The 12281-nt window shown below is 31.7% G+C and overlaps 1 long non-coding RNA gene and 1 pseudogene across 1 annotated transcript; both read left to right on the forward strand.

The window, feature by feature from the left end:
- Window positions 1–1338: 1338 nt before the first annotated feature.
- Window positions 1339–2195, forward strand: LOC142519548 (uncharacterized). Its single transcript, XR_012813791.1, has 3 exons — window positions 1339–1570; window positions 1857–1939; window positions 2020–2195. It is a non-coding gene; the product is annotated as an uncharacterized LOC142519548 (long non-coding RNA).
- A 6621-nt stretch (window positions 2196–8816) lies between these two features.
- Window positions 8817–11325, forward strand: LOC142519505 (non-specific lipid transfer protein GPI-anchored 31-like; annotated as a pseudogene).
- Window positions 11326–12281: the final 956 nt, after the last annotated feature.

Raw genomic sequence — 12281 nt, forward strand, 5'->3', positions numbered from 1 at the left:
TAGAATTTCCAAAACCTTGAAAATTTTGAAGATTTTGGGGAGGAAACGCCGTATTTGGAAATGGATGTGGGTATTGATAATTTGGTGGAATTTGTGGATTTTGGGAAGATGGATATTTTTGTGGGTTGTTTGTAGAATTCAAGAAATTTGTAAAAAATGCCTTATTATTTTCATCCATTTTGGATAGAAAATAAGAATTTTGGAACTTCAAAAAAATAGATGGGAGAATATTAGAGAGTATAATTGGAGATTGTAGTGAGTTGGAATGAAAATATGTGTACAAATTTGTGGGCATTTATAGAAGACATTTAAAACTAGCCGTTAACTAGTCGTTAAATAGCCGTTACAAATAATTGAAAAAAAAATTTAAAAACAAAAAAATCCTACCGTTAAGAAAAAAAATTTTATATAAAAAAAATTATTTTAAATACGTGTGGGGTCCGCGTGGAAAATAAAAAATTATTTCAAAACAAGAGAGGTCCGCGTGACAGCGACGGTTTTTGAAAATCCGTCGCAAATTTACGACGGATTTTTCAAAAACCGTCGCTAATTGTTTAATTTTTTAAAAAAAATAAACTGACAGAGGGACGTTCAAACAATTGAACGCCCCTCACTCTCTCTCCTGTGAGTGATGATAGAGGTGTTTAGGTTGGTAGCTTCGATGATACATGTGGGGCACTGCCTCCACATAATTTGGATGGACAAGATTCACACACATATGTGATTTTAAAAAAATTAGTGGACCTCATGTTTGTGTGGATAAATTTGGGACCTTGATTCTATCATGGGGGGTAGTGCCCCTACATGTAGGATGGAATCAACCGTGTTTAGAGGCTCTAGATAGTACTCATATCAAATTTCGTGTGTCTTCAGAAAACAAACATAAATATCGAACTCGTAAGAATGAAGGGAAAAAAAAACAATTGGTTAAATATATCATCAATGTAGATGTTTAATTTTGAAGAAGAAAAAGAAATATTGGAAAGAAGATTTTGTCATGTTTTTGGTTTGACATGTCTGGATCTTAACTATATAATGTTATAACGTTGATTATGTTGGTTGTTTTTTATTTAGTTGAAATAATTTTGTTAATTTGGTTGGTTGTTTATAATTAATTAATTGAAAAATTTGTTAATTTTATATTTAACTTGCAATTTTCTTGTTATTAAGAATCAAATGTTATTTATACATGTTTTGAAGAAATATATATGACTTATTGATTTAGAGGCTTGGGTGCAGGGTATTCGCCCGGTTGTACTTTAAAAAAAAAATAAAAACAAAACAAAATTTAAAAAAAGACTCATTTCACGCTCAAACTTCAAAAGAGAATGTGGCAAATTTTGAAGACTCATTTAACGCTCAGAAGAGTTAAGGAAAAAATTGAGAATATGATGTAGAAGATCGCCAATTTCATGCTTAGAAGAGAAGAGAGCTTCTCCTGCCACTTGGAAATTCATGATTCTCGGCCGTGCTCTTTCTGGTGAACAAAATTCATGATTCTAAAATCAGAAGGGAAAACGCTTGGAAATTTCTCTCATATGACCGTCTTCCGACGATTTTGGTAATTTTGGTATGATAGATCTCTCTTCATCCAACTACGTAAAAATTGCAGATTTTTAAGCCTATGATATATATTGTGTGAAATTCGATTTAGGTCTATCTAAATTCTAGAGCGTGAAACATGTTAATCTTTCGTGCGCTTCTTCCAGTGTGTAGTGAAATTTGATTTAGGTCTATATATATTTGATGCATTTGTTGTGTGACTACATATATTTACTATTTGTTAGGTGTGCAATCCGTTGCTTGGATTGCAATTGTAAGAATGTTTTGTTTCCTCTTTTCTTCTACTTATGCAGCTAGCTTTGTTCATTTTCTTTTCTTAATTATCTGTTAGTGTCTATGCTGAAATCTGCTAAAGCCGATACATTCATGTCCAAAGGTGAGTTGCTGAAATCTTTTCTCCCGTGCAATTCATTTTCCTTATAATGTTGTAGTTCTGACTAATTGATTAATGTCCAGAACCTGCATCAGTGCTATACTTGTGTTGGTGAGTTTTAACAATGGTGAGTTGTTTAATTTTTAATTGTTTGTAGTTTTAATCTTTTCTTGCTAAATGTTGAAAAAGTATGATTTTTTGTACATTATAGGGGAAAACATATATCGTTTTTGTTGGACGTGAACCAGGTATTTATGACACGTGGGAGAAGCATTTTCTAAAGTTAACATATAAGGGTGTTGTACACCAGTCTTTCAAAAATAGAGAGGAGGCAGAAAGAACTTATGGTGCATTTATGGTGAAACAAATTGTAGGCGGTTCCTCCAAATCTAGTGCAAACGAAAGTTCAAATTCACCTACATTTTCATGTTCAAATACAAGGGAAAAGGTTTCGCAGCATGAACAAATAAAGAAGTTGCAAGTGATAGAACAGAATTTGGATTAGATAAAGAAGAATTTGAAAGAGATACAAGAGAATTTGAAATATCTACAAATTAGTGACCATGATTAAATATATTGTTGCAAGTTGTTGCAAGAAGTTTTCGGTTCGTTTGTAATTGCCTATAATATTTTCTTATAATCATAATGCAAAGATTTATTATTTATTTTGCAGATATTTCAAGCACCAATACATATACACGTAATACCCATAAATTTCAACGGCAAATCTCACTATTTAAACTAGAGATGGAGATTACAGGGCATTAAACAATTACTCAAGAAATATGGATGATACAGAAGGTTTAACTAACACACAAAATATGTAATATTAAAGTTTAACTTTAATATAGAACTAATCATTCCAGCAGAGCACTATCTCATCAAAATTTATCACCATACAAGCACCATCAGCAGAAACATAAATACATACAGAGCAATAGTTAAAAAAACATTATCGAAGACCATTCTGGTTATGATTTTTGAAACAATAGTGGAAAACATTACAAATTAATTTCAATCGTCGAAGCCCATTTCAGTTGTCCACATGTTGTTAGAAACTGCAAATATGAAGACAATGATTAGTGAAATATTATCAATGAGATTAAATTTAAATGCATAAAATAATTTATGTATTTGAGTTATCATTTATTGATCCAAAATCTCCTTCATCTGAGTTCTCATCTTGTCTATGAGTATTTACAGTTGACCTCATAAACGAACGTTATCATCATTACTAATATTATGAAATTATTTAGTTTTTTTAAAAAATTAATCGATGGATACCCGTCTTGCAAATTTGTACAGTTGCGCTTGTCATGTGACACACCTCGACGCCCGCATCCACAACACTGTCTGCCCCTCGAGGTTGACTTCTCCTTTGATGATTTTAATATCTTCCCGCGTTCTTTTATTCTTATTTCAGAAGGATTAAGGATGCCAATGGCTCCATCCACGGTTATCCTAATTTGACTTCCACTACTTAATGTTCTATTAATATTCATTTCCTTCATTTTGCTATCAATAGAATCAAATTGTTTAGCCAAAAAGTTTGTCCCCTGATCGTTGAAAGATAAAACATCAACTAAAGATGAAGCTTTATACGATAACCTCATATATCTAGACATCGAATACCTTTCTGGATCGTCGATCACATTTTGCTCAATCATATGATATAGTACTCCAAGCTTCGCATATTTTGTCCACCGTTTGAGTATATACTTATCAGGTAAGTGAAACACTTGGGTGATACGAAAAAAATGCTAAAATATGATTGCGCATCCTCAAATTGAAATTTCATACAACTACATGATATATCGTCTTTTTGTATGTCATGCGTAAGCAGCCTAGGTTTGGAAGAAGAAGAACCTTGAAAATTCATGACATTGTAAACCCAAACTCTGACTACTTGACATCCCTGCAGAAAATACATAGTTGAAATAAGTCGGCACCCACTTATGTCGCAACTCATACATCAATGACATCCAATCATTTTGTACCAAGTTAGCACAATTCATAACCTCTTCCCATGATCTCTCAAATTCAATATTAATGTTGTAGAATGTACAATAGCGTTCATTATGTTTTGATAGTGGTCACGAAAAGTCACCGGGTTCATTTATCTGGAATTTGTTTAGAATGTGCCACAAACAATATCATTGTATTGTTTTAGGTAAAACTTGAGCTATGGCTTTCGTCATAGCACGATCCTGGTCAGTAATGATCAAGTTTGGTGCACCATCAAGCATGGCTTCTAGAAATTTATTAAGAAACCAAACAAAAGAATCAGTTTTCTCATCATTGCAAAAAACCACAACCAAAAACAATGGTATGATGATGATGCTTAACTCCTACAAATGGTGAAAAAATCATCCTATATTTGTTGGTGTTATACGTCGTATCAAACTACCACTAAATCACCAAATGCAGTGTATTCACTCCTTGATACTGGATCTGCCCAAAAACACCGACTAAATCTATTGTCTCAATCAGTCTCGTAACCAAAGAATAAAAGTTGAACTCTTATCTTTCTCAGACTGAAAGAAATCAATCAATGTTTCTGCATCGATACCCTTATACTCATCCCTAAGAGTTTTCTCATAGTTTCCCATATTTCTTTCTGTGCAACCTACATGTTCAGGCCCTCTAGACTCTATTTCAAACAACCAAATTTGTTGACAAGTGGATACATTCACTTCTGCAAACTGTTGACTCAATGATTTTTTTTATACTGAAACAATACGATGTGAGCGTAACAAATGCACTTTTGAAGGAGTTGACAGTGGATGATTATGACTTTCCATTAAGGTACTAACAACCCAACCAATACTAGTTTGTTCCTTCACAACTGAAATCTATAACTTTACATCAAGTTCTAATCTCACCAGTAGCTCTTTCCTTTATTGGTTCATCACTTTTTGCTTGTTTACTCAATTTGATTTCATCTGTATGTCCTTCTTTAAAGCATACAAATCTTTTTCCAAATAACTTCGTTTGTTTTCTTACTTTTTTTGCTATTACTAATTCTTGCATTAAAACAGAATTCTCGTGCATATTGGTTATAGAATGAAAACACGTCCTCTAAAGATTCGAATTTCATCCCTATTTTTGGCTTTTGATTGTCTTCAACTTGGGGAATGTATGACTGTTTATCGCCGTTGTTTTCTTCCATTTCTATAAAATATGAAAATGACAAAATTAAAATAGATACATATACTACTTATTGCACATAGGCACAGACAAAGAATTGAATTAAGTTGCCCTTTGTAGTAGACATACCAACTCATAATATTCTGAAGTGTAAGCAATAGGGTGCAGGAAAAATAATCTGCCAACTTTACAAACATTACATAGTATGATTATTAAAAAAAAATAATCTGCCAACTTTACAAACTATTACATATTATGAGTATTAAAAAAATAATCTGCTCATTTTACAAATATTGAAGTGTAAGCAGTAAAATTTAATAAATATTAAGATTTGTTACAAGTGTTTTGGACAGATCAAATAGAAGCTAGCTATGTTTTTTTAACGTATCAATGTTGCATATTCAAAAAAAACAATACATGATTTTGAAAAGACAATAAATTAATTAAGCGTAATCCAGAAAATTTAAAAATCTAAAAACTAGAAATTTTTTTGGAATTTTAGAAAAATCATTTGACATACCTCTTCTGATTTAAGAATCGTGGATATTTTCACCGGAAAGAGCACGGCCGAAAGCTCTCTACTCTTCTGAGCGTGAAATGAGTCTTCAAAATTTGCTCCATTTTCTTCTGAAGTTTGAGCATGAAAGGAGTCTTCTTTTTAATTTTGTTTTTTTTTTTTTTTAAATATACAGCTGGCGTTGGAATATGTTAATTTATACAAGTTAATTTGGTTAATTTGGTTGGTTGTTTATAATTAATTAATTGAAAAGGTTGTTAATTTTATATTTAACTTACAATTTTACTGTTATTGAGAATCAAATATTATCTATACATGTTTTGAGGAAATATATATGACTTATTGATTTAAAAATTAATAAAATTGAAATGAAATTACTGAATTATTGATATAATTAGTTTTTTTTGTAGTAAATGGTATTTTTGTCAATATAAATAATTTCGTTCAATTCCAATAGTTTATTTTGCATTGCCAATCTTGATTTTCAGGTAGGTTACTGCGTTCAACTCGAGAGTTTACCAAGTACGCAACCAATAGATAACAGTTGTGAGTTTTCCAGTCAAAAAATGAAAAAAGAATAGAGAAATTTTTTTACGTCGTTTTCTGCAACAATCCATGTTACACAAATAATTGATTGTCACCCTTTATCAAATTTCAACGATTTCCTAATTACATCATGATTCACATCAATAAAACTCTATACGTGGTAATGGTATATGAAATGTCACAAGAAATATTGTAGATAATTTTTTTCTCTTAATTTAATTTGCGTATGTTATAAAATCTTTAATGTGAACGTCATTCAGAAAATTTATTATTATAATTCAAACATTCATTTATTTGATTTATATTTATTTTTTATTACTTAAAGTTATATCCACTAAATAACCGATTTGTGATTTAATAAAGTTTTTTAATCATTTAAAAATTATTATTCACCCACATTCACATTTCTCTTTTCACTCTATTATCGTTTTTGTTTAAAATTTTGATAATTTTTTTTTTAAAAAAAATATACTTCTTTCTCATTCTTTGCATTATATGTGTCACGATCCGTAATTTAGATTAAATCAAAATCTTTTTTATTATGTTAGAAATGTTTAAAGAGATTTGTTATCTTATATATATTTAGGTCTTTGTATTTAATTTTTTAACATACCAAAAATATCGAATAATTGTTTGAAGTGATTTGTTCATATGTGGTTGGTTAGCATCCTAAAAAAAATTAAGGTTTTACATGTAGAATTTCTTTCATGGTTTTCGGATAGTTGCGATCGATTCGTGGTTTTTTTGAATGATCAAATAGAATACAAAATATTAGAACATATATTCAAATTGATTCAAAACAATAGTAATATAGTATCTTTCAAATGTAAAATATAACACAAATCATGCAAAAATAAAATTAGACAAAACATTAATAATCAAATATTCAAAACCAAGTTAATAATTGAAAACATCAAAACACTAAAAAAAATTGACATTTGCACTATGTTGTAATTTTTTTTACTTCCAAACTCCAAATAAAATATTTGTAGTAAAATAAAAAAATACTCTAACAAATACAAGACTGACTTGAAGAATTTTTGAGAAGAATCTGAGCTTTTTGTAAAAGGAACAATTTTGAACAAGAATCGAATGGCGAATTCTTTAATTCAGCGTGTTGTTTACAAATTATTATAGTCATATGCCATTTACTATGATATGATGTTTAAGGGGGATGGTTTAGTGCGGTTCTTGACAACAATAAAAAAAATTACCGCATCATATATACGGTGCGATTTATAATTATTATTTTTTATCGCGGTTTTCTGAAGAAAAAAATGAAGAAAAATGATGTGGTACAATACAATTTTGAAGGATATTTTTTTTTGTATAATTATACACGTTTCATATACTTTTTCAGTTGAAAAATATTTATTTTTGTTTTCATATATAATATATTTTTTTCTCGTTTTTTCTTATTATATCTTTATTAATTAAGTCATAAAATAACACAATGTATTAAGTAATAAAGAAACTAAGAAATTTAATTAAAAATTTTGTTTTTCCAATAATATTGTTAATTTACTGAAAAAACAAACATGTGTATGGAACGATAAGTATATTGCAATGTTGGCAAAAACTTGTGTGAGATAGTCTCACTGATCGTATTTTGTGAGACTGATATCTTATTTGGGTCATTCATAAAAAATTATTACTTTTTATGCTAAGAACATTACTTTTTATTGTGAATATCGGTAGGATTGATCCCGTCTCACAAATAAAGATTCGTGAAACCATCTCACAAGAGACCTGCTCTTACAATTTTATATAGTATGTTTGTGCTTCAGTTTGTATAAATTAAAGCATGGGCATATATCCTGGTGCATTCACACCAACTCCATCATCCGAAATGTATAATTTAGGGTAAAAAAACTACTTTATTAAATTTGGATATTCATTTTCCACTACATATATGTCATATATTTTTATATTTTTATATTTTTTCTTTTTCCTACATATTTTTTATTATATTTTAAATAGTTTTATTTTTAAAACGACTATATTCTTCTCACAGTTATTTTCCTGCAATGCTTATATATTTTTATTATAAAACCATACTACAATATCATCAACACCTACTCATATCATTGATCACATACAAACATGCTTTTTTTTTACCAATATCTGGTAATGTCGCATTTCACTCATAATTACGAGTTTCTACTTTCTTTTGATGATGAATTAAAAACAATTGTAATCTTCTTTTCAACTGAAGATTCATCGGATGATGAAGAAAATGAAAACGGTTCACAAATCACTCATTCGCAAAACTCAGTGAAGTTGACAACTATTGTAATTGTCTTTATAATTTTTACTATGAGTAGGTCTCTTGTGAGACGGTCTCACGAATCTTTATCTGTGAGACGGGTCAAAGCCTACCGATATTCACAATAAAAATTAATACTCTTTGCATAAAAAGTAATACTTTTTCATGGATGACCCAAATAAGATATCGTCTCACAAAATACGATACGTAAAATCGTCTTATACACGTTTTTGTCTTTAACCTTGATACAAGTTTTCGATTTGAGTCAAAGCAAACACAAAACTTATTAACGGAATGTTGGATAGAGCTCCAACGATTCGTTGGTCGGTGAATGGTTCGTTTTTGAAAGTTAGGCATTTTGCATTAATGGTGGAATTGATATCTCTTACTCCTAAATATAGCACGTAGCCATAAAGAGCAATAAATCCAATAATTTATTACCCCGACTCGCTTGTGCCATTTTTGGTTCCCCTGACTTCCAAATTTCAAAGCACCATTTTTGACGCACAGACATCACACCCACCGCTTTCCCTCTCCACCTGTCCCGCCTGTCATTCCCATCACACCCCCGCGACATCTTGGATTTTCCATAACTGCCACCACCTTACTGTATATACAACCCCCTCCCCTCGATTTCCTACCCATTTCCAAGAATCAAGAAAATGGCAGTTTGTTTGAGGGTGCCTTTCTTTTTCTGCATGCTTCTGGCTTTCTTCACCGCCGCTAGTTCCGCCTCGCAGTTGGCACCGGCCCCCGCTGTGGACTGTTCGACTTTGGTTCTGACCATGGTGGACTGTCTGTCTTTCGTTACGGAGGGCAGCAAGTTGACGAAGCCTGAGGGCCAGTGCTGTACCGGGCTGAAAAATGTGCTCAAGACTAAGGCGGAGTGTCTATGTGAGACGTTTAGGAACAGTGCGCAGTTGGGGGTGAAGCTGAATGTCAGCAAGGCCGCGACTCTGCCAGCTGCGTGCAGTGTTTCTGCTCCTTCTATCAGCAACTGTGGCTGTAAGTTTCATCGTCGATTTTGACTGGATTTGGGGGTTTGTTTTTGTTATCATTTCTCGTCTCTCTCTTTTTCTTGGAAAAAGTTGTAAGCCAATTTAGTGTGTGCATACTTCCTTCGTCTTAAAGTTGTAAGCCAATTTAGTGTGTGCATACTTCCTTCGTCTTTTTGGCTTGTTTTTGCGGTGGGGCTTTGCTACATAAATTGTTTTTTCTCGAAATTAATAAAGGTTTGATTTTGTTTGTTTTTTCCTTTCTCCAGTGAGCATTGGCTCTGGTGCAGCTCCAGGTAAAATCAGATCTGAGCCTTTTGTCCAAAATATATATATATATACCCATCTTCATGTTTTGTATGCTTGAGATTTCACTGTTTACTTTCAGATCTTTTTAAATTTTAATTTCTCCCGTATAATTCTAATGAAATCTTTTTATAATATTAATGTGGTTCTGTAGTTTTTAATTGAAAATTGCAAACTGGAGATTATTATATCATAAGAATCTCACTTCATTTAAAAATTAATATTTTCATATCTGCAATACGATTATGATTATCTGTCTTGAAAAAATTATGTGGGCTCACCCCAAAGTCTGCCTCGGACCAAATCTGAACTTTAAATTGATGTTTGCCCTCCAATTGAACCTATCCGTTGAATGATTGCATTGCATTCAATTATGGATATGATATATTGCATTGAATGGCCTATTTTAACACCATTTTCAAATGTCTTAAATTATTACCCACACAAGAATACAACCATCATGATGGTCCAAACACGTGGGGCCTAACCCATGATCCCACATAAAGAAATTTTTTTGAGCAATGATGAGTAATGTTTATGTGGCTAGTCGTCTGGGGTTATTAATCTTTGGTATTCCAGTTTCTTTTGGATGTTTTTTTTTTTTCATTTCATATAGTTTTTATATGCTTCTTAGACTTCTATGTCTCAGCATTCATTTGATTATATGGGTGTGGCATTATGACCGGTGCTGCTTGCCATGTGTTCTTTTTGGTTTATTACCAGTGCTGCTTGCCATGTGTTCTTTTTGTTTTCGTTTTTGTTCCTTCTTTTGTGCTCTTTATGATGATTTTGGATTGACATCATAGAAGTAGGGATAGTTGATGGCAACTCATTCATTACCAGTGCTTGGTTCTGAGGATTTATTTAGGCTGGTGTGGATTTGGTTGGGAAACACCTTTGGTTTGTCATACAATTGATTGTGAGAATTGTCGACTGTTTTGGTGCAAATACATGTCATTAGAAGTTTGTCCCGTGGCCAACAACTATGCTTGTCCATGTTATGTTTTGCAGACATTTTACGATGTCGGTCGGTTGTAAGTTAAATACACTTCAAGATGGTAATGATCTTATGTAGTTTTCTCCATAATAAGGATGTAGATAATGCGTGTGAACGATGACTGGTTTCTACTAATTCTAATATATACGATTTGAAGGTGTTATACCTCCATCATTACTTAGTTCTTTACTGGTCAAGATATTCCGTCCCATCCTTTTAACATGATACTGCATTGTCTGCTACAGCTCTTTCACCTTTGGCCATGTCTCCTAGTTCGGTTGCACGGGGCACCTACCACCAGCATAGGAGTTAATGCAATTTCTCCTGCACCAGCTCCTCAAAACTCAGGCTCGTCTTCATATTTACCCTCTACTGAGATCTTTGTGTTTGCCACCGTGGTTTTTGCTGCCTCTTTCGCTGTATTTTGAGCATACCATGGTCCTGTTTTAGAGACGAGAGGCGTGTCGGAGTAGATCGTTTCCATACTTACTATTAATCAGCTGGAGTTGCTCCATGTTCTATTACTGGACTTTGGAGAAAATTTACACCAGCTTGAGCTACTACTTGTCTACATGATTATATTATAGACTTGTGTGGATGTTTTAGTTTTCCTTCGGTTCTTTTGTTCGTAATGGCCTCATTTTATATCTTATTTCAAACCATGTTTCAATCTCTTGTTTCATGAAAATGGCACCAGCCTTTTTTTCCAAAGATATTTCTGACAAGAATTGCCTTTGGATGTTTTTTTATATGAACTGTCAAGTGTAGCACATATTGTTTGTAATCATAAAATTATATCTTTATTTGGCCAATTAACGAAATATGATAACAAAAATTAAATATTAGTTTTTTTCAACAAAACTATAAATTAGATATATTTATTGAACAAAGTCAAATTTATAGGAGTTTAATAATTATAAAAATAGAGTATAATTCAATCTACCTCGAGGATATTACTCTCACGATGAATCCAATGGTTACTGTTGTACTAAAAAAAATTTATTACTCACCTATTAGGTCAATAATGATCATTGGATTTGTAGAGCATGCAAAACTTTTATCATATCATTAAATTTTATTTAGTCACTTTCCACAAAAATTAAGGAATTTTAGAAAGTCATTCTTTTTCGGTCCTTATACATGAAGATAATTATTATTTTTTATTCTTCTCAATCTAATTTTTCTTGGTTCAATATTCATAGAAAATTAATTTGCTATTTTATATCATGATGGTTTTGAAATCTTAAATCATAATATTCTTTTAAAATCATCATCATTTATTTAATTATAAAATTGGCTTTCGTACCTGTAGCAAATGCTAATGTTTTTACCACTTCAAATAGTGAGTATTCATTTTTTGAAAAAAACAAAACAAAACTCTTTTTAATAAGGATATATTTTTTAAAATTTAAAATATAGTGTTGTATGTGATTATTTTGCCTCCAACTCTTGAAGCCTTCGGAGGACAAACTAGCAAGGCCACCGGCCTGAGTGATAAGCACGAATTATATAGCATCTTAGGGACTTTATTTTGTCGTATTCGTGCTTATCTGGCGTTTTTATTCCGAGTT

Source organism: Primulina tabacum, chromosome 11 (assembly GCF_025594145.1).
Source record: "Primulina tabacum isolate GXHZ01 chromosome 11, ASM2559414v2, whole genome shotgun sequence".
NCBI classification, from domain to species: domain Eukaryota; kingdom Viridiplantae; phylum Streptophyta; class Magnoliopsida; order Lamiales; family Gesneriaceae; genus Primulina; species Primulina tabacum.